Here is a 24,151-nt window from a genome sequence, read left to right on the forward strand (position 1 = left end):
GGAACACTCGGATATAATTTATCTTTAGTTTTTTTCTCATCAAAACTTGATTTTTAAAGAAATATTGGAAACATTAATTAAACAGACATGTTGATCAACTTTCCTTTCATTGTGCTTGGAGATCCTCACATGTGGAACCTGGAGGTCTTTGATCCCAGAGCCAAAACACCTGAGAAACTCAAGGTAAGAGGGTGACCGTGTGTTTCCTGCCATGGCTCAGACATGTCACTATTTGACAAATATAGAGAAATTAGATAGACATCTCTCCCTGTAGAGTGACTGGTCAGCAAGTTGAAAATGTGGTGCATGCACTGTGTTGCCTTGATGGGCTGACTTACACTGTAAAGTCCAGGCAATGATGATGAGACTCAGGATTGATGAGGCAGCTTAAAGGTGTTCCTGGGAGTCACAGACCTCCCACTTCACCATATTCCAGAGGCAGTACAGCCAGCAAAATAGTTGAGCAGTTCGGTCACTTAGTGGCTGTATGAGCTCAAATTACTGAACTCTTCTTAGCCCCAGTTTCATAAAATATAAAGTGGGAATAAAGATACCAATATGAAAGAGTTGTTGGAAGATTACTAGACAATGTCTGGCCTAGTACAGAGCTGCCAAAATGAAAAAAGAATACTCAACACAAAAACATTAGTATAGCTTACAGATAAACGCTAAATAGTAAGCTACTCTATTTCATATTTACTTTTTTCAGCCATGGTTGAGGGGAGGGGCATAGGATGACAACAACTATATGTCCAAAGCAATGTAAATATGCAAATCAAACTACAAGCACTCATCCAAGAGCCACGCAAATGGCATCTCTAATTCACCATATTGTAGGTGTTGCATCTTGAATGACAATGACCTCTCTTCCCACAGTATGTGTGATAACATGAGCTTCAGCAACAGGTCCATTCTCAACATCTGTCAGCCCAGTGTCCACATCTGTTTTCAATAGCATATAGACAAAAGTTCAGACAGAACTTTGATGAATGAGTGATAGTTTTCACCTAAACTCAAAATATGTTCAGTTCCTTTGTTGTGCAGCAAGAAGGCAGGATTCAGGCTGAGAGATATAGAGTGTTTTCGCTTAGATTCAAGCCTCTAGGCCTGTGATGTGCCGTAGAAAAACGGTGCAACTTCTGAGACTCCTATTATAATGCCTCCATGCTACAGGAGACAACCTCAAGATGCATCCAGATCATTAACCTGATGCACCCTGGAAAGCTTTTGAGTCCAATGACAATTTTGAGGCTGTAGTAGGCCATGTTGGACTAAATCACAAAGGGAAAGGGAAACTCTAGGATATAGAGAGTACATTAATCAAAGGAAGGCATTTTACCCCACATAGGAAGTCAACAAATGAAATTTTAAAAAATTAAGCACAAAGGTGTGAGGATCCAGAGGAAAATGACAGGTACAAAAGGGAAAGTCCAGGGTTTGACTTAATCAGGAGCTCAGGCTATTCTATCCCCATCCTAAACATGATGCTGGCTGCTCCCATCGAGAATGAGAAACAGCATCTGAAACAGTGGTAGAGGGGATGTAACTTTCCTAATAAACTGAGGTTTTCACAGTAAGCCTTCATTGTTATTATTGTTGTTGTTGTTATTGTTGCTGTGTCTACATTCCCAGCCTTCCCTGAAAAATACAATGTACTAAAAATTTTAAAAGTCCAATATGCTAGATTTTAATAAATTATAGTGAAAATAGCAACGGCTTTAGCATGAGACAAACTAATTTAATCCCAGCTCAGACACTTCCCATATGTATTCCTTGAATAAACTGTTTACCATTTATGTTTCCTTAAAATCATCTAAGTTTCCAGTAAAAGTGGTTTGAAATTATGCTTAGCATAAAGTATCACAAGCAGAAGATTTTGGGGTTTTTTTTCTCCTGTTGTTCTTGTTGTTATTTTATTACAGTAAGATGGCCAGAACTGGGCCTGGCAAAGAGACTGAAATACCAAATATATACAGAAGAGTGGAGGAGCACAAGGATAACACATATGATGGCACCAGGTATAGCACTCAGTGCAAGGCTCACATGCCATAAATGTTCGTTCTATCCCATAAGCTGTGTTGTTACTGTTCTTTTCTACAACCGAGGAAAAGGGAGGGTTGACTTACTTTGAGAATAAACTAACAATTTATCACACCCAAGATTTAAATTTTCACCCAAACAAAAATCCTCAGAATGGATCACACCATTGCACTCCAGCCTGGGTGACAGGAGAGACTCTGTCCCAAAAAAAGAAAAAAAAAAATCCTCAGGATGATTAAAGAGTATGCCCAAGAGATGGAGTCTCCCGCTTTTCTTCACCAGTTTGTACTTCCTGATAAGTAGTGTTGTTGTAACAGAATACCTGAGACTGGGTAGTTTATAAAGAAAAGAGGTTTATTTGACTCAAGATTCTGCTGGCTGGAAGGTTCAAGATTGGGCATCTGCACGTGGTGAGGGCCTCAGGTGGCTTCAACTCACTGTGGAAAGCAGAAGTGGGGTAGGAGTGCAAAGAGCTCACATGGTGAGAGGGTACGAGACAGAAACCGAGGAAGCCAGACTCTCTTTTACAACACACTCTCTCAGGAGCTAACTTATTCCCTCAGTGACAGCTTAACCCGTACAGAAGGGCATTCATCCATTCACGAGGGAGGTACCCCAGAGACTCAAACATCTCCACTAGGTCGCACCCCCCAACACTGCCACACTGGAATCAAATTTCAACATGAATTTTGGCAGAGACAAAACAAACCATAGAAGATGAAACAGGTCAGTTGAACTTCAAAACACAAAACCAAAAGCAAACCATTAACTGGGCATAGACAGAATGGATTACCAGTCATTTTACTACACGTAATGAGGTATTATGCTCTGGGATCCGTTCTGGGAGATGGTGACATAACACCTGACAGCAGAATTGTCTGGCTGACTGCATATCACACCCACCATCACAGCTGGGATGCTTTCTGCTGGGGTCCAATTGGGGAGAAAGTTTCATATCCCTACTTTTGCTCAAGAAAGAGGGGACTCTGTTTATTGCTCTTCATATACAAACTAAGGGGTCTATCATTCTCAAGGATGAAAATTATCCATTCACCGTATTGCAGAAGATCTTGTCAGACATCCTGAGATCTTCGTAAATTCCTAAATTCATGATGCATTCAAATAGAATACATACCTTTTCATGTAAAATGTGCATTCAGATATACAGAAATAAAAACGTATCAGCATGTCCATGCTGGATGGCTAGCTAGGCTCACTCATTATCTTAGTGACGCCCTATACAGCAGACACAAAAGGCTCAGCAAAACAACTAATTCAATGATCTAGTCTTTTAGGGTTACTAGCAAGTAATTAAAACTGCCAATAGTATATAGGCAAATTGCTAAATCTGAATTTAATAAGATGCCTGGAAAATTACAAAAATATATGCATTCCTTTATAATATAAAGACAGTCATGTGGATTTGATCAAAACTTGCTTGTAAGCTGAAAAATAAAGTGGTCAAACATCATTTATATGTGACTTTCTAAACAAAAGTTTTCATTCTGATTGAGATTAAAGAATACATTATATAAAAATTGCTCAGCAATGCTGGGCACTGTGGCTCATGCCCATAATCCCAGGACTTTGGGAGGCCAAGGTGGGTGGATCATTTGAGGTCAGGAGGTCGAGATCACCCCGGCCAACATGGTGAAACCTCATCTGTACTAAAATATACACAAAAATTAGCCATACAAGTTGGGACATGCCTGTAATCCCAGCTACCTGGGAAGCTGAGGCAGGAGAATTGTTTGAACCCAAGAGACAGAGGCTGCAGTGAGCAGAGATCACGCCACTGCACTCCAGCCTGGGTGACAGAGCGAAACTCCAACTCAGAAAGAAAAAAAATATGTGCTCAGCACTTAAAAGATTCAGATGTTAGGAAATAAGCTCAATAATGACATCCTTTTTCTCTATAAAGTAAGATGCACTAAAATCTTTTTATTTGAAGGCAAGATTAGTTTGCAGCTCTTTAGATAGCAAATTCCTGTCTAGAACTGTCTTTTTTAAAAGCTGTCAATGCTAAAATGTTGTTTCTGGTTAACAAAACCCATGTGCCCACATCACTGTGAGTTAGACTTCCAAGACACCTGCCACAAGTGAAGTTTATTAGATGATAGATGTATGCGTCTCTCTGCACCTCTCTGAGGCTTTTAGCTGTCTCTGACAGACCAACTGTTTGTCAAAGCTTTCCAACAGATCTGACACCAGGCAAGAGTGAACTACAATTTGACGGGCCCTGCAAGGCTAATGGCACCATGTGAGGATATTTTCAAACTTAATTTAAGAATACTTCTCCCATTCACCTGCAGCCTGTATCTCCCAAGGGCTGAAATAATGCAGATATAGTTTTATTGCACTGCACACATTTAAAGTCCTCTGAAATGAAAAGTAAAACAAACAAAAAACAGGCAGTAAAACTGAACTGAGGTAATCGTTTTCTTGGAAAATACCAGAAACAATTAATTTCTGCATCTCCATGTTTGTTTTCAGCCTCTGAGAATATTAGGAAGCTACCACCACAAAGGTGAGTATAGCTTGGTGGGAGAGAACATGGGAGTTGGGTCAGGAGTCCAGGATTTACACAGCTCTTCAACTATTATCTATATAACATATAAAATAAGAGTTGTCATCATTACTTCATGAGTAAATTATTGAAACTTACTCAGTGCCAACCATTGTGCTAACATCACATATATCTCATTTAATCTGTAATGAGAAAATTATCACAATGAAAAAGCAATAGAAACTGTAATATCTAATTAATGATTCTGACAACAGGATTTTAGCTACGAAATAGCTATCTTACATCGGAACATTCTAAATGGAGGTAGATCTATGCCAAAAGCATCCTAAGAAGAAGAGTCCACCCCTCAGAGTCCAGAGGAGAGTAAACACTGAGCATGGGGTAGAATGTTGCTGTCATGATGGACTGTAGCTCTCATCTCCCAAAACACTTCCCCTTCTCCAATCATCTACATTCCTTCCTCTCACTACTTCTCCTACTACCTTTCTTCACCACTTTGTCCTTCTCCCTACGTCACTGATATACCATTAGTATCAGTCATTTCCACAGTCAATCTAGTAACATTAAAAATATGGTTTCATTGATCATTATGCAATGCATACATGTATCAAAACATCACATTTTACCCCATATGTATAATTATTGTACATCAAATGTAAATGAAATCTTTAAATATATAGGGTTTTTTATTTAATTTTCAAAGTGCAATGTAAACAACATAAAGTTCACCCTTTAGTGTATATACTTCTGTAAGTTTCCAAAAAAGAATACAGTTGTGTACCTCCACCACAATCAAGATATACAACAGTGCCATCAACACAAAAATTCTTTGTGCCCCTTTGTAGTCAGCCACTCCACCCATGTATAAGGCACAGCACTAACCCGTTTTCTGTCCTTGTGTGTTTTGTTTTTACAGAATTTGATATAAACAGAATTCAACAGTACGGAGCCTTTGGAGTCAGGCATCTTTCACTTAGGGTAATGAATCTGAGATTCATCCATGGTTGATGAAATCTCTAGTTTGTTCCTTTTTAGTGCTGAGTAGCATTACATTGTATGAAGGTACCATGTTTTGAGAATTCATTCCCCAGTTGAAAAACACTGAGTTGTTTCCATTTTTTGGTGATTATGATATATGTAAACACAAATTTTCATTTCTCTTAAGTAAATTCCTAGAAGTGGGATTGCTGGATGTTATGCTAAATTGTATGTTTAATTTTATAAAAAACTGCCAGGCTGTTTTCCAAAAATGGCTATACCATTTTGCATTATCACAAGCAATTTATAAGCATTCCAGTTGCTAAACATCAGTATCACTACTTGACACTGTCAGTTATCTTAACACTGACTATTCCACTGATGCATAGTGACATATCATTGTGGTTTTACTTACTTTATCTAACAGATAATAACATTAAGCATTTTGTCATGTACTTATGTGCTATCTATCTATGTCCTCTAGTGAAGTGTAAGATAAAATTTTGCACAATTTTTTATAACACTCTTTTTATTGAGTGTCAAGAGTTCTTTATATATCCTGGAGACAAGTTCCTTATCAAGTGTGTGTTGTGCAAATATTCTGTCCCAGTCTGTGGCTTCTCAAACAGTGTCTTTCAGAGGAGATCAGGCGTGTTCAGGGTGGTATGGCCGTAGACTCAAACAGTGTCTTTCAAAGAGCAGAAGTTTATTATTTTTATGAGGCTCAATTTTTCAACTGTTTTAATGTGTCAAAATTTTGATCTAATTATCTAAGAAATCTCACAGGGTTTTTGTGACCTAAAACCCATGATCACAAAGATTTTCTTCTATATGTTTTATAGTTTCTGGTTTGATGTTTATGATCCAATTTCAGTTCATTTTTGTACATAAAATGAGTATGGATCAAGATTCAATTTTATGTATTTATTTTCCAAATTTTTCCAACATCACTTAAATAACAAACTAACGGCCTTGGAACTTTTACTGAAAATTATATGACCGTATGTGTGTATGTCTAGTTCCAAAATCTCTATTCTTTTCTGTTGTTCTGTATGTCTATCCCTTCACCACATTAACTTGATAATTGTAGCACTGAAATCAGGCAGTGAGATTCATCCAATTTTGTTGTTCTTTTCCAAATTATTTTGGCTTTCCCTTTCCACATAAATTTTAGAATCTGATTATCATTTTCTATAGTAAATCCTGCTGGAAATTTCATTAGAATTACATTGAATCTATGGATCAATTTGGTGCAGAACTAATATTTTAACAACAATGCGTCTTCCAATCAGTTGTAAATTTCTACTTATTTAGCTATTCTTTGATTTCCTTTACTAGCATTTTATATCACATTTTACCCCATATGTACAATTATGGTACATCAAATGTAAATGAAATCTTTAAAAATATACAGGGTTTTATATTTAATTTTCAAAGTGCAATGTAAATAACATAAAGTTCACCCTTTAGTGTGTATACAGATTTTGCATATATGTTTTCGTGCTATATCTACGTATTTCATTATTTTGGCATTAATGGAAAGGCATTTTTATTAACTTTCAAATTTTTCATTGCTAGCATACAGAAATACAATGGAATTTTTTGACCTTGTACCCTGAAAACTTGACACACTCATTCATTGGTTTTATTAGCTTTTTTTTGTAAATCTTTGGGACTTCATGGAAATAACCATGTCCTCCTCCAATCAGTATGATTTCAATTCATTTTTCTTGCCTTACAGCACCACCTAGGACCTGCATTCAGTATAAAGTTGAATAGGAGTGATGGGAACTGAATTCATTACCTTGTTCACAGTCATAGGGAGGAAAGAATTCAGTGTATCACCATTATGTCTAATGATCGCAGTAGGTATTTTTGTAAGTACGCTTTATTAGAATGAGGAAGTTCTTTCTATGGATAGTTTGCTGTGAGTTTTTATTGGGAATCAATGTTGAATCCAGTTAAATGTTTTTTTCTCCAGTATATTAATCATATGGCTTTTCTTTAGTCTGTTAATATAGCTAATTGCATTGATTGATTTAAAAAAGTTAAACTAGCCTTATGTTCTCAGAATAAACCCAATTAAGTTTTTTATATACTGCTGATTCAGTTTGCTAATATTATGTTGAAGATTTTTTGAAATGTATATTCATGATGAATACTGGTCTATAGTTTTCCTTTTTTATAATGTCTTTGCGAAGTTTGAGTATCAGGGTTATGCTGGCCCCATGCAATGAATTGGGAGGTGTTCCCTTCACCTCTAATTTTTTGAAAGTATTTAGGTAGAACTGCTATAATTTCTTCCTTTAACATTTTACATCATAATACTGAAATTTACAATACACCAATGACAGCATCTGGGCCTGGAGTTTTACACTGGAAAGACTTTTGTTTACAAATTCAACTCCATTAATAAATAAAACACTATTTCTTATTTATCTATTTCTTCTTGGGTGAGTTTTGATGTTTTGTTTCTTACAAGAAATTTGTCCATGTCACCTAAGTTCCCAAACTGTAACAACGACTTAATGGTTTGATTTTGTCAGTCTGTTTGTTGTTCTCTTTTCCCCTTGTTCTGCCTGCTTTTGATTTATCTAAATTTATTTTTATTTCATTTGATCTCCACTAATGACTTAAATTTGTACCTCTCTTTTAAAAATATTCTTAGTCACACTAGAGTCTATAATACCCAATTATAATCTATCTTCAAATAATATTGTATCACTTCAAATCTGGTGTGAGAACCTTAATATATTCTCAATTAGTCCACCTCATGTCTCACATTGTAATTGTCATACATTTTATTTTCACATGTGCTATAAACCACAATACATTGCTACTATTTTGACTTTACCTTCCCTTTACCCATTTAGGGAGTCACATTTCCTTGTGAAAAAAAAATGACAGCCACATTTCCATGTGATAAAATTAAATAAAACTATATACACCTATTGTATCAATGTTAATTTCCTGGTTTTAATATTATACTATAATTATATAAGAAGTAACCAATAAAGGAAATTGACACAACTTTACAACCATCACAATTTCCTGTGAAACCTGTAATTATTTTAAAATTTAAAGTTTTTTGTTTTGTTTTGTTTTGCTTTTAGACACAGGGTCTTGCTCTGTAGCCTAAGGTGGAGTGCAGTGGTGCAATCATGGCTCACTGTAACCTAGAGCTCCTAGGCTCAAGCAATCCTCCCATATACCTGGCCTAAAATTTAAAGTTTGTTTAAAAAGTTACATAAACATGTATAAACTTTCCTGGCAATTAAGTATTTGTAATATTCTATGTATGAAAAAATGTGTTGCATGTGACAAAAGCTAACTTTAAAACAACCTTAATATCATTTATTTATAAAATGTAGATTATATATTCATCATTATGTTATTTTAACATCATTTCACTGTTGTAATGGTATTAGTAATGTAATATATCATAATAACAATAAGAAGGAACATTTATTGAGCACTTATATGGCCAGGCACTGGTGGAGTACTCTGTGCTGAATCTTATTTGACACTCAGAACAATGTTAAAAGCTACTATGATGGTGATTCTGATTCTACAAATGCTTCCCTAAGGATGTAAAGAGTGAGAAGAAATGTTCAGATAGAAAGCAAGGCATCATAGGCTGGGTGCAGTGACTCACGCCTGTAATCCTAGCACTTTGGGAGGCTGAGACGATCACCTGAGGTCAGGAGTTCGAGACCAGCCTGGCCAACATGGTGAAACCCCGTCTCTACTAAAAACACAAAAATTAGCTGGGTGTGGTGGCATACGCCTGTAATCCCAGCTACTCAGAAGGCTGAGGCAGGAACAATTGCTTGAACCTGGGAGAAGGAGGTTGCGGTGAGCCGAGACTGCACCATCGCACTCCAGTCTGGGCGACAAGAGCAAAACTCCATCTCAAAAGAAAAAAAAAACAGAAAGGGCATCATAAACATGTATGAAATAGAGGAAAAGGAGCCAGCAAAGCCAAAGAACACAACGAGGAGCTGTCAGGAAAATCAGGGACAAAGTTTCAAGGCAGCCAGCGCGTTCTGAAATAATTAGCATGTGGCAGAGTTGAGATGTGAACCCAGGTTGTCTGACTCCAAGGCTTATAACCGTTATTATTACGTTCAAATGCTTTCATACTTTGCAGCAAATCGTACACCTGAAGATCCGTTGTCACCACCTTTAGTAAAATTCGGGTGATTAAATTGTATACATACAAGCTTTGAAATGCAGCCTGGAAAACTTCTAAGTGAGGGAAATAAGCAAATGTATGTCAAATGTCATGAGGCTAATGGGTTTACAGTGAGATCAAAGAAGGAAAAATACAACTATCCTTAAGAAAAAGTTGATTATTTTTATAAAACAGATTCACATATATGTGTCAGAGTATCAGACCAATATAGTATGCCATTTAAACACTACTAAATCTAACACAGCATGGTAAAATGCTGCATCCTTCCAAGTTATTTTCTCCATAGAAAAAAGTCAAAACTCGGCTGGGCACGGTGGCTCATGCCTGTAATCCCAGCACTTTGGAAGGCTGAGGCGGGTGGTCAGGAGATCGAGACCATCTGGCTAACATGGAGAAACCCCGTCTCTGCTAAAAATACAAAAAAATTAGCCCGGTGTGGTGGTGGGTGCCTGTAGTCCCAGCTACTCCAGAGGCTGAGGTGGAGAATGGCGTGAACCCAAGAGGCAGAGCTTGCAGTGAGCTGAGATCGCGCCACTGCACTCCAGCCTGGGCAACAGAGTGAGATTCTGTCTCAAAAAAAAAAAAAAAAAAGTCAAAAATCATTAATACGTTAACGGTGATCACTTCTTCTGTGGAGTGGCATGAAGCTAAAGACAACTTTCATTTTGGATTTTATACACTTTGGTTTTTAAAAATATTTTGAAGATAAACACGTTACTTTTGTAACTAAAACAATAGGCCTTTGAAAATAAAATATAAAAATAAAGACCAAGAGTCTTATACGATCTATATATTTGAATTCTAACCTCAAATAAGCAAGTCACAGTTAACAGTACAACTGAGCCTTATCTCCTTTGGAGATGCCCTGCATCTTGTATGTCTCAGGCTGATAACCTAAACTCTGAGCTTGGTCTGTCATTTAAGTGGAACATCTCTCAGAGAAATAGAATGTGATTCAGGACAAACACATCTTGCTTGTTTGTTTGCTTTCCCCAATGCAGGTGGGCTGTCACCTGCCACATGTACAGCAAGCTGAAGTTAAAAAAAACTGTTGTGCTTTATCTATGCAGAATGTACGTTGTGGTTATGTTATGCACCACGGCTGTGGGAAGTAGGGGTCCCCCATATCAGCCTGAGGCAAGAAGCACAAAAATGATACTACTGTCATACACAGGAAAAAGAGAGTCAATAGTTCATGGGCTATCACTAAGATAAATGGAGTTTTGAAATTAAATGGTGATTGCCCTGCTAAATTGAGAAGCCTGAAAATGCACATATATTAAGTGCTAGAACTGCCAGGAAAAGGAGTGATTTTGTGTTGCCGGTTCCTTCATTTTCTAATTATGAAAAAATAGGATTCTTAGAGAAATATATAAATTTCCTTGTTGTTTCCAAAAATACTTGGGTCACTGATTCCCTCTTGTTTGTAAGGTGACCTGCCAAATAAAGAGTTCTGTAATGTTCACATTATTATACAAAAAATATTTACGAATTGCTTTGAGAAACGTAAGAAGAGGATAATATCAAAAGATAATTATCTCTGGATGGCTTCTTCCTAGAGAAATTTTAAAGCAAATATCTGCAGCAGTACTCAGTTTATGCCTTTTACTGTGTATAATAAAACAAGTAACAACAACAATATAATCTCTGAATTCTTTACAAAAAACAACTCCAAGACATTATAGTATTTGGAGCAGTACTACAATGAAAAGTGCTTCACGACTCACAGATACTTCATTTTCCTCTGAGCTCTGAATAATTTAAAATTTTATGTTAATAAATACCACTATAAAAATTAAAATTTTGATTTTTAACAGATGTTTATTGTCATTTCTAAAATGATCTTAAAATAATTCCATCGTAGCTGAAAAATATACACTATTGCTATGTGGAAGAGTATATTTACTTAAATGACCCATGCTACATAAATATCCTGACATTAGGAAACAGAAATGCTTATTATATCTCTGTAAAGAAATACCCAAGAAAAAGGGCTTTATTCCAGCCCTTCTCTTGTGCCTTCCAAAACTACCAAAAGAACAAATGACATCCTTGAAAGTTCTGTAAAATCTTTATCTAAATCCTTTGCGGGGTGGAGAGAGGGATACCATACATCCTTCCGGAATGTAAATCCCATGAGAGGGATGACCTGTCCATCTTATGCCCCCGTCATCGAATGCAAGCCACTATGATCATCTCTGTATGTATTTATTAAATAAAAAACTGATAAATGAATGAAAGAAAAAAGTGCTCTTTATTCTATAATTTTTCTCAAAACCATTGAAATGATGACAAGCTGGAATCCCCAACTGATGTAATGAAGATGATTTTATTATATTTCAAATATATGCTTTGTGACAGAAATCTTTTTATGTGGATCTCAATTACAGTTTGTTTTTTTTTTAAAGCTGTTACCCCTCCATTGTCCCCAAAGCAACAGGTGTCAAATATAGAACTGTGACATCATGAGAGCTAGGAAAAGACCTGTGGATCACAATTTTTTGTCTTTTGCTTTTTCAAACTACAGTCACTGACTTATTACATTTCACACTACTTAGAGTTTTTAGAATTAAATATGGGTCAACAATCACTAAACGCATCAACCAGTGACACTTATTAAAATAAATCATACCAAATGGCCAGCATATTATAAGCTACTGTGACACTACCATTGCTTTCATAAATAAAAAATGAGAATTAAACTTTCACAGTAAAATATTTCACTAGACTACATTGCAAATTTTGACATAGTCGATTCATCATTGTAAAAATCAGATGAGGCTCAGTCAGCTCTGGTCAGAAAGCTCATTAGTCTATTAAAATTATACCTTTGCCAGAACGTCATGATTCTTTTTGCTGAAATATGTCTGCTATTAAGTAAAAATACTTCATGACCATACTTTTTTGCTTTGTCCAAAGCAAATAAATGTTTAAAACTGATGATTTTCTAAATTCAATTATAAGCAACAGATGGCTCTAGGAAAAAAAATTTGAAAGTTTTAATTAACCTTAAACACTATTCCTGTAATGAAAAGTAGTCAATTTATTTGACTACTTTTTCCATTTATTTAAGTAAAACATTTTATTACTAAAGAAAGATGGAATATATTTTATACTCCCAACAGAAAAAAAAGTCCACAGTTTAAAATTTTGTTCTAAAGGAAGTTTCATTTCAGAACATTATTAGTAAAAAGAAGACTTCAAATTAAAACTAAAAGGGATTCCGAAATAAATTCATTTTCATGGGTTTGAGAAAAAATCTGTGTAGTTCTTAATGCAAATTCCCTTTCATAGGTGGCCACACATCTTGACAACAATATGCCAGTGTTAGATTATGTTTTCATTGACTGTAGGACACATTTATCTTTCACTAGAACACTGGACTTCCTTCTGGTCTTGTGTTTGTTTTCAATTTATTTAAGTCCCTTTATTCTAAGAGAGAATATACATGAGACTTCAGAACTCGCATTGTCTCACTTGATTATTCTAAGAGAGAATATACATGAGACTTCCAGAACTTGCATTGTCTCACTTGATTATTATACTTCAAAAGGAGAATGGGTTGATAGATACATTATCATCACTGGCCAAATGGACACCTAGAAGAAGACAGTTGTTCACTGTGCCCTGATAATAATAACTGAACATCACATACCTTCAGTTCCTATTAACCTAAGAGCACTCTGTTAAATAACTACATACCTAGGAGCAGTAAGATTCTAACCCCCTAGCATATCGCTCTTCTGAGCCACACCCAGATGGTCTACAAGGACCCCAAATTAAGAAAGTCCAATATGTACTTCCTCCCACTAAACCCTATGCCTCTCCCAGTATTGAGGAGCCTTGCACATGGCAGGACCAATCACCCAGCTGTTTATGCCAGGACCTTGGCTTTATTCTGTCATGTTCCTTAACGAGTCTGAGTATTCACCAAGCCTGACCACTTCTCTCCAACCTAGGTTCATGCTAAAATCACCTTTCACCTGATTATTGAAACTGACCTTGCTGCCACCATGGTGAGCCACCATATCCCACATATGCATCTTTTAAAATTTTTCTAGGAGCCCCATTTTAAAACTTTAAAGAAAAGGGCGAAATTGATTTTAGTAATATATTTTACTTTAATCTTATAAATCTAAAATATGTTGACAATATAAAAATATTCAGTGAGATATTTTACATCTTTTTTCATATTAAGTCTTTGAAATCTGCTGTGTATTTACACTTACAACGTATCTCAATTTGGATGCTAAATGTTTAAGGGTGGTTACATGTGAAAGGTAGGCTACCAAAACTATAGTTGTATTTAAAGTGCTTCAGTTTTTAAAAGTAGCTGCTTCAGATTTTACACATAGCAAATTTAAAGTTAAATACAATTTGAAATTCAGTTCTTCAGTAACACTGCCACATTCCAAGTGCAGGGTAGCTGTAAGCAGCCAGCGGTCACCACACAGACAGCACAGCTCCAAAAGACCGGAGGTTTCCTAGAACTTCTCAAGACTCAGAGCTCCCTCTTCGTGCTTCATGCTCCAGCTCTACTGAAATTTCAGTTCCTAGACCTTACAGTTCTCTCCACTGCCAGGCCACAGAGCATGCTGTTCATTCTTCTGAACCCTCCCTCCCAGCTAGCTCTCCAGGGCTCAGAGTAGGCATTATTAGGCACTGTTTCTTCCAGAAAGTTTTTCTACAGTCTTACACTGCCAACTCTCATGCCCAAATCTAATAAGGTCCTTCACTACATTCTGCATTTTTACAATAATAAAAGCTTCCACACTGCTGTACAACTGTCTGTCTAACTTTCAATAACTTCCATTACTCGGTCATATTGTTAACACCAGAAAGCAAGTAACTCTATCACCTAACTACAGAGTAAGTCCTCAATAAATAGTTATTGAATAAATGAATAAACAAATGAGAAACCACCAGGAATTCTGCTCCCTCCTTAAAAACATTCATCTGTTCTGATCCTGACAGACCAAACAAGAACTGACAGGAATTTATGCTGCAAGGAGCTGTTGGTCATTAGCCATCAGCAATGAATTCACCGCTTTGTTCTTATAGGGAAGTGATGGTCACAATCAAGCTAGTATCTTCCATAAATTGTTAGACATCAAAATGTTGAGACAGCAAAAATGTTCAGTTGCAAGCATTATTTCCAGTTAATTTAATTTGCTAAATCCACAACCGAAAGCAATTCAAATTTTTTTTGTCTACTTTGGTCCCCAAAACTAGCTCTTACATACACTGCCAAAATCTCATGTTTATGATATATTATTTTACTAAAGATATATGGTGAATTCCATTTTTTGCTAAGGTTATTTCATTTCCATAATTATTTATATCCATAAACATAAACAGAAACATTATCTCTAGTTTTAAGAAATTAAAGTGTATTTATACAAAAATTTAATTAAGAGTTTCACAAAGTTTGTGCCTCTTAGGTCTAGTTTTTCATAATTTTCATATATTCTGTTATTACTCCTAAAACAAGGGAAAAATTAGTTTATATTTCTAAATAGTTTCAGAAGTCAATTCCTTCTCAAAGTGGAAAAAAAGAAGTCAATAGCATTGTTTCCCCATATCAAAAACATCAATGGTCACTTCATGGAATTTCTGGGTTAAAAGGCAAAACTAAACACACAGATCTAATTTCACCCCTTCCACTAACTCCCTAAAAACAGTAAAGAGAATAATTATATAAGTGTAAGTTCAAATGATGAAAAAAAAAGGGCTGGGCGCGGTGGAACATGCCTATAATCCCAGCACTTTGGGAGGCCAAGGCAGGAGGATCACTTCAGCCCAGGAGTTTGAGAGCAGCCTAGACAACAAGGCAAGACCCTATCTCGACAAAAAATAAAAAATTAGCTGGAAATGGTGGTGCAAACCTGTACTTCCAGCTACTCATAAGGCTGAAGTGGGAGGATCACCTGAGCCCAGGAGGTAAAGGCTGCAGTGAGCCATGACTGCACCACTGCACTCCAGCCTGGGCTACAGGGCAAGGCCCTGTCTCACAAACAAACAAAAAGAAAGGAAAGAAAAATTTGGAAGCTAGAAAGTAAACAACTTCAGCAAAACTGGGAAAGCTGCATACTAAGAAGGCAAAATAAAAAAGCCAAAACCAGACCATTCATACTCCAGGACCTCCCAAAGATATTGGTGATACCAGGTGCGTCTGGAGGTGTTAAAATTAGGGTGGGGGTAAAGTACAGAGAACTGGCTGAAACCTGCTGAACAAGAGGTTAGGTTCCCAGATTCCTTCTTCAGTCTCTGAAACTAAGCAACTCTACTGCCACAAAATGGGGGAGGGGGTGGGGTGGGGAGACAACTGAAGGTTTATTCTCAGAGCCAGTAAAAGAGAGGGTCTCTGGAACACGAGGTATTGCTGAGGGTAGAGTCGATATAGGAAAAAAGGCAGACTTAGTGAACTTCTCCCTAAGGAGCACTGAGACCACCTGCTCTCCTGCCTCACTGGGCTCTAAGGTGTCCACAGCCAGGCTTTTACCCTCAATCTGGAGACTGGAAGTCTTCTCTAGAGATACCTGACCAGTATCTCCCCAATGTAACGCCCAGCCAGATCATAATCCTTCAGGTTAACTATCTGACTCAACCTAGAAGCACTGGGCTTCTACTCAATCCCATTATTAAAAATGGGCAAGCAACCAGGGATGATCAGACATCCAAGCACAGCCTCATGGAAGATAAACACCAAATCAGGTAGACAACAGGCAGTCAAAGACTGTAACAGGATAGAAGATTCTGGGACAGGTTTCTCAAAAGACATGAAATTGATATGCACCCTGGGATGGTATTCTATTCAGATAGCATGGCTCAACTGTGAACAAACTGTGTTTACAAAGCAATAATAACATAAACCCTCAACTACCTATCCAACCACTGTATGTAAAATACATGGAACACCACCGGAGGGAGGAGAAGGGCACATCTCTGTAGTGCAACTGACCGAAGCAAACTGAGCTAAACCTTCCCCTCTCCAAAACGAGGGGTCATAGGTCATGCTTGAAACTAAAAAACAAAGTAAATATAGGCATATTATTTAGCTCTTTAGAGGCAAATGACAATAAAGAGATGGATGGGAGGATGGATTGAGAGATACAGACAGACAAAGATAGTTGAATGTGGTTTCCTTTGAGGAAAGGGAAGTAAGGAGAGTAGGAGAAGAGGAACAGCTGTCTTTCACATGATAAGTTGTAGAAGGACTTGACAACTTAAACTATCTCTCAACAACCTAAAACAAATATGCATGCCCACACAACTGCTATATCAAAAGTCTACTCCTTTAAGAAATAAAATCCTGGCCAGGTGCAGTGGCTCACACCTGTAAACCCATCACTTTGGGAAGCCGAAGCGGGCAGATCACGAGGTCAGGAGACTATCCTGGCCAACATGGTGAAACCCTGTCTCTACTAAAAACACAAAAATTAGTCGGGTGTGGTGGTACGCACCTGTAGTCCCAGCTACTCAGGAGACTGAGGCAGGAGAATCGCTTGAACCCAGAAGGCGGAGGTTGCAGTGAGCCGAGATCACGCCACCGCACTCCAGTCTGGCAACCAAGCAAGACTATGCCTCAAAAAAAAAAAAAAAAAAAAAAAAAAAAATCCTGCTAAAATGTCATCCCTGATTTAGAATTAGTATTTACTCACCAGCTACTATCCTAGGAGCTACTGGGTCAAGAGAAAGGGAAAAGAACAGTTAACAGTTTCAAATTAAATTCGTAGGAAGCAGTTAGAAATCAGTAAACCCAAATATGTAACAAGGTATACAGACAGTATGCAATAGCTGTCCTTCTCCTCTGTTCTCCACGTTCTTACCAGTAAGAAGGAAAAAATCCATGACAACGACATTAAAATAAGGAACAAGAGAAAGCAAAGGCCATGTGCCTAAAATGGTAGAAGACAGAACGATTCCCTTCCACCTGAAAAGTTGCAAGATATCATAAATAATAAATAAACAAAATCATTGCAAGGAATGTGAGAACACTGGAGTGAAGAAGAAAGGATACTGTATTATGAGGGGATTCCCTCTCTATTCCAGTGGTTCTCAAACTTGTTGGTATCAGGACTCCTTTATATTCTTAGATGTTATTAAGGATCACAAATAACTTCGATTTATGTGGGCTTTATCTAACAATACTTTTCACATTAGAAATTAAAACTGAAAAATTCTTAAAATATTTATGAGTTCATTTAAAAATAACAAACCCATTACGTAATAAAGTATTTTTATGAAAATAACTGTATTTTCTAAAACAAAAAAAAACCAGCTTGAAGAGTGGCACTGTTTTAAATTTTTGCCAATCTCTGCCTGGTTTAATAGAAAAGAGTCTGATTCTCATATCTGGTTCAGCATTTGATCTGTTGTAATATGTTGTTTGGTTTAAGTACATGAAGACTATGCGGTTTCACACACATAAATACTTGGAAAAGGAGATGTATTTTAATAACCTTTCCAGATAATCATGGACATTCTTCATGATACTTCAACAAAACTTAAATGGTAGTTCCTAAAGGTAATTAACTTTTCATACTACGTACTATGGTAGCTTAAAATCCACTAGTCTATCAGGCATTTGGAACAGACAGTTTACCCAGGCATAATTTGGTAACATCATGCATTGGTCATTTAGAAAATACTCTCATGAGCTGGGCACGGCAGCTTAGTCCTGTAATCCCAGCTACTCAGGAGGTCAAGGCGGGAAGACTGCTTGAGCCCAGAAGAGCTCGAGACCAGCCTGGGCAACACAGTGAGACCTCATCTCTACCAAAAAAAAGTTTTAAATGAGGTGGGAGGATCGCTTAATCCCAGGGGATAGAGGCTGCAATGAGCCATGATGGCACCACTGCACTCCTACCCGAGTGACAGAGCAAGAACCTGCTCCAAACACAAACAAAAAATAGAAAATACTCGCACTGAGTTACACCAATCTTCCAAATGTTGGCATATTTCATGACAAAATATCAAAGTCTATATTAATTAATATCACCACTGATCTCATTTAAAAGGCCTGTAAGTACTGGGAAATTATCACACTGATGGATACAAGTATTCTAAAATTCCAATTTTCACGTAGAAAGCTCAAATTCTATCACAGGCAACAAATCTTGTCATTCACTTTTTAGAAAATGTCTGCCAAATACATAAAGTAATTATTGTTTGGCATTCATTATAGAAAAAAAAAAAAGTTGCATGAAAAAGCTGGTAGTACAGCATGCAAATCAAACTATCACTAAAATGTTTTACCTTAAGGCCATGATGTATTATAGCAGGTAGTGGAAGTGCTTTCAAAGTGTATTTCCTATCGTATCACACAGAATGTAAACAAGGCACATGTTCAAGAATCAAAGACTTAATATAATTAACCATTTTAAATTTCAAGGACCTTCTTAAGTGAAATTGGCCTTTTTTTTTTTTTAATGCCAGGTGCATGGCATTGGAGAATACAATGGTTACTAATGCAATTTGATGCCTTGGTTTGATGTATGGTAAGTGCCAGCCATTTTCAACAGTGAGCTGCGGCAAGCTTGTACAAGCTCCTGAGAGTGACTGCTAGATCTTCGAGAATTTTGAGAGCTGGCTCACATCATATTGGTAGTTTGAAACTGGACATAGTGAGAGTATTTCAACCAATGAAATCTGCAAACACTACAAATGAGGGGCTTTTTTCTCCTTTTCTAGGAGAGCTTCACCAGCCGTTGCACTTGCATCATTAGCCTAAAATTAAATGCCTTAGGATGTCTGAAAAGGGCTTGGAAACAGAGTCTGCTGATCACACTTTGAGAACCACAGTTCTGTTCCAAATAGTGATTTGTCCCCCAAAGGCAAAATGGCTCAGCCAAGATACCACAGCAGAGACTGAACTCTTCTGACTGCTGGCCCCTGTGCTTTCAAAGAATCCCAATTCCTTCTGAGAGGCTGTCCAATTCATTTCCTCTACAAGAAGGGAGAAAAAGCCAGAAATGGATGAGAGGGTATCCTGGTAAATAGCAGTACTCATGGGTCACAGTCATTCCCTAGGCACCAAACTGCTTAAGACTCCCAGCTGCATCATGCGAGGAAATGGCATTTTTAGCAAAACTGTCCTGAACAAGATTGCTTTTCAACGTGCAATCTCCGTGCTCAACATGAAGCAAGAGCTGTATTTCTGAACTTCTGTTTTAGAGAATATCAACCTATTCATCGTATGGTTTTCAGCAATAACTGCAGGGGAAGTTGGTGAAATCTCAGATTTTTGCACAAGAGCCCTTCTATGCCCTGCTCCCTTGGAGATGACAGAACACTCCAGTTTAATGGGACTCCATTCAAAGAAAATTCCTGTAGTTTACAAACTGCCCAGAGGCTGTTTAAAATACAGTTATGTTCGTAACAGTGTTAGAAAAATAAAGGGGAAAAAAAGCACTTAAGAGAATAATAGCTAATACTGCTAACATTCTTTGAGTGCAAACTATATGTCAGACTGTTAACGTTTTCATTTCATCCTCACAACCACCATAGTTTACAGATGAGCTTCAGACGGTTAATCTGCATAGCCAAGGTTGCCCAAGTGGAGGATACAGGGCTCAGGCAGTCTTAACCCAGAGCCTGCACTCTCCATCTCAACCGAAGGGAGGCTTCTTATAATTACGTGATCTAAAGCGTGATACAGATGAATGCAGAGAAACTTTGATATTGAGATCAATAAATCCAGTCCATGGCTGGCTAAAACAGTCCTAGTATCTATGTCTAACCAGGAGCTCATGTTAAAGACCTCACTTAATTGTGGGACCACACCTAAAATATACCACAGTGAAATTATAACTCCAAGTATGAAAATGTTCTCACTTTACACAAAAAGCTTTCTTTGTGGATTTTTAAAACATACCCTTCTGAGGAAACGAATAACCTAATTTACATTAAAATATGAAACAAAGAAAAGTAACCAAGTCCTGACCCCCTTCTTCTCAGAAAAACAAAGAATAATGAATTCTTTGTTATACAACAATGACCGTACCTTTCCAAAACTATAATCTCTCTGCTTTCAATCACTGTTGACCAAGCAAAACCCTACAGACTGTTTAGAGCTGTCTAACAGCTGCCTCAGTTTGGTATGTGTTTGTTGGTATTGACCCAGGCAGTACCAGAGTGAAAGGAGTGACCCTGTCTCGGAAACTCCAGCCTGGCTCACTCACTCAATTAAAAGATCCGTCAGTAATCACTACTCACACAGACAAGATCAGAAAAAACTGGACCATTCAGCAATGCAAGTAAGAAAATAAGAATATTTTTTCACAACACTCTTTAATCATGAATTATCTGAAGTTCTACTTATCTGTCTAATAATGTTTTTAAAATTAGTCCTCAGGAAAAAAATGACTTCAAAACTGAAAATTTAAAGGCTCCAATCAATTTCCTTTTGCCTCACAGTTTTTCTCTCAACAGATAAAGAAAAATCCATAGTAACAAGATAACATTTCATGCATTTACACATTTCCTCCTATAGACATCTACAGCCTTCAGAAAGTATATTATTTGTAGTCATGCCCATCTGACATTTTCCATTTTACTCAAAAGATTTTATGGTTTGGTATTACAGCAATATACAAATTTGACAGCTTGCAATAGGATCTAGTCCCTGTAGCAAATCATTCTGACAGTTAAGTACTATACAGCTACTAATGTACTATTTTTTTTGCACTACACTTATTTAAAAACCTTACAAAGTTGGAGACATGTGTATGTTGAAATCCTGAAGAACATTATCTTAATGATGTTATATAATTTTATACTGGCAGTATTAAATAATAGGACACCATATATCATACCACAACCATCTCATCTGTAGTATAGTAACTCTTACTCCTCCTTTAGAATAGTTCACTATTCAAAGCACATTTTGTGCACATTAACATTACTGATCACTGTTTAAGCAATAAGTTTTCTCATTATTGTCAATGTTTATTATTTTCTTAGAACTTCTCCGTCTTTAAAAATACCTGAGCCTGTGAATAAATTGGTACATGAGTTAATGTGGAACATAATGACTTTTTCTGATTGCCTTTACAACACCACTTCTTTTCTTTTAGCATGATGAAAGATAATCAATGTCTCTACATTTCCTAAAATGCATTAACAGAGGCCCTGTCAAATACAACCTTGATTCCTTTAGAAAGAAAGCCAAGTTGCTCATGAACATTGCTGTAACATTAACTAAATAGAACTCTGAGTGATCTCACAGCACAAGAGGCAGAGCCCATCTTTATCTCTTAATAATTCTATTTTTAGTATTCAGTACATCTGATAACATGAGTCAAGTTAGCAAGAGAACATGCGCCTTCGTCTAAGAAACAGGAAGCGTGATTGTATTTTTCCCCCTTGATTCAACTCTTGAGATGGAATATCACAGTGAAACTACTCTATTTTCAGAATTGATGTACCTTTCAAAACTATAATCTTTGGCTTTCAGGTTCACTATTATTTGCCTTCAGGTACAAATTTTAAAGTGTACAGAGGCTTCTAAGCAGAATAGTATGGTCTCAGCCAGATACTGAAAGGCTTGTAGCTCAGTCATCATTGCAGTGTAAATTCCTTTTCAAAATAATGTTCTTCATTCAGAGAACACTTGTGCCTGTGCTTCGTGCACTTGTCAAATACAAATCAGAGGTCATCAAGTGCCCAGGGGCAAATTCTGCTATTCCAAAATTCATTTCTCCCTCTATTTGCTTGTAGAAATAGGATTTCAAATGTAAAAATCCTAGAAAGGAATAAAGATACAGAAACCAAAGGCACCATGCTACACCACTGTGAGGACAGATGCATTTGTGACCAATGAACGATGCCAAGTTTTTTGTTTTTGTTTGTTTTTTGAGAGGGACTCTCGCTCTGTCGCCAGGATGGAATGCAGCGGCACGATATCGGTTCATTGCAACTTCCGCCACCCGGGTTCAAGCAATTCTCCTGCCTCAGGCTCCCGAGTAGCTGGGACTACAAGCAAGCACCACGCACACCTGGCTACTTTTTGTATTTTTAGTAGAGATGGGGTTTCACCATGTCGGCCAGGCTGGTCTCAATGCCAAGTTTTTTTATGCAATGACAGCAATCAAAACAGACATCCACTGCACTGAAAGATGTGATTTAATATTTAAATATTCATACAACAGCCTATTTGAAAACTTTATCTCCAAATAGAGTATTTAAAACTAATGGTTGCATTTAGGGTCTGCTACAACTTCCTAAGATTTCTTAAAGCCCACAAACCTGCTTTGCTAGCTTACTTACAAAAATACCACAGATCTTTAATTAATTTAAGCTGCAGGAAATGATCAATGTATACAATAAACATTGATGGTAAACATACAGCAACTACCAGAAATCCATACTATATTTTTATTCCTTTTGCTAGATTTTTAAAATGTCCTTCCCTTAAATTTTATAATGAAATCTAAGATTTTTACGGTGATCTGCTTCCAAACCCTACCGCCTTCTTCCTTCTGTGTGATCATACTACAAAAACATCATTTGTTATCTCTAAAGTCCCATCCTTAATTCTTCTTCCTGATCATTTTTAAATTGTAAAAACAAAATAGGCCATTCTGTCTTAATGTGTGTTTTATACATCTCGACGTTTCTTTGTTTTTGTCTGTGCACAATTTTGCTCTTCTTCCAGAGATTCAGTTATGACTATGGCCAATCAATCATACTAGTAGAGAAAACAAAAGACAGAAAGAAGAAAAGGAAAAAATTCTGAATAAATTCTAAATCTATACCACCTGAGGTTAATTCTTTTCTTTCAAGTCCTCCAAGTGCCTCAGGCACACGAATCACCTGTGACTTCACACAAATCCCTAGACGGGCTATCCCTGAAGCACACTTACATGGGAAGAAGGAAATGTCCTCAGCAGCCTCCTATTGTACTACGAAGTGCCAATCCTCGCATATTCTTTTGGTGAACAGAGAAGGTGCTGCAGGGCACAGGGAAGGGATTTTAATAGGACTTGCCTTAAGGATTACTTTTCCCATACAGTGAAGTCATTCAGAAGCGATTTATTCTAACGGGCAGGTAATAAAAATACTAAGTAATATAAAACCTGCATTAAATATCAGAAGAATCCTGAAGCTGACAGGGAAACTGGTTCTTCCTTTAGGAAAACACACATTAAGACAGAATGGCCTATTTTGTTTTTACAATTTAAAAATGATCAGGAAGAAGAATTAAGGATGGGACTTTAGAGATAACAAATGATGTTTTTGTTGTTTGATCACACAGAAGGAAGAAGGTGGTAGGGTTTGGAAGCAGATCACCGTAAAAAGCTTAGATTTCATTATAAAATTTAAGGGAAGGTCATTTAAGGATATGACAGTCCTTAGCCCATTCAGCTAACTTTTCATTTCTTAAGATTTGTTAACATTTTTATTTCTTC

General features: G+C 37.0%; 1 protein-coding gene across 17 annotated transcripts in view; it reads right to left on the reverse strand.

The window, feature by feature from the left end:
• The window catches only part of KDM4C (lysine demethylase 4C), a 417,412-nt gene that overhangs the window by 97,223 nt on the left and 296,038 nt on the right, over nt 1-24,151 (reverse strand). The gene's annotated exons all lie outside the window — the stretch shown is intronic.

This window comes from Macaca fascicularis, chromosome 15 (assembly GCF_037993035.2).
Source record: "Macaca fascicularis isolate 582-1 chromosome 15, T2T-MFA8v1.1".
NCBI classification, from domain to species: domain Eukaryota; kingdom Metazoa; phylum Chordata; class Mammalia; order Primates; family Cercopithecidae; genus Macaca; species Macaca fascicularis.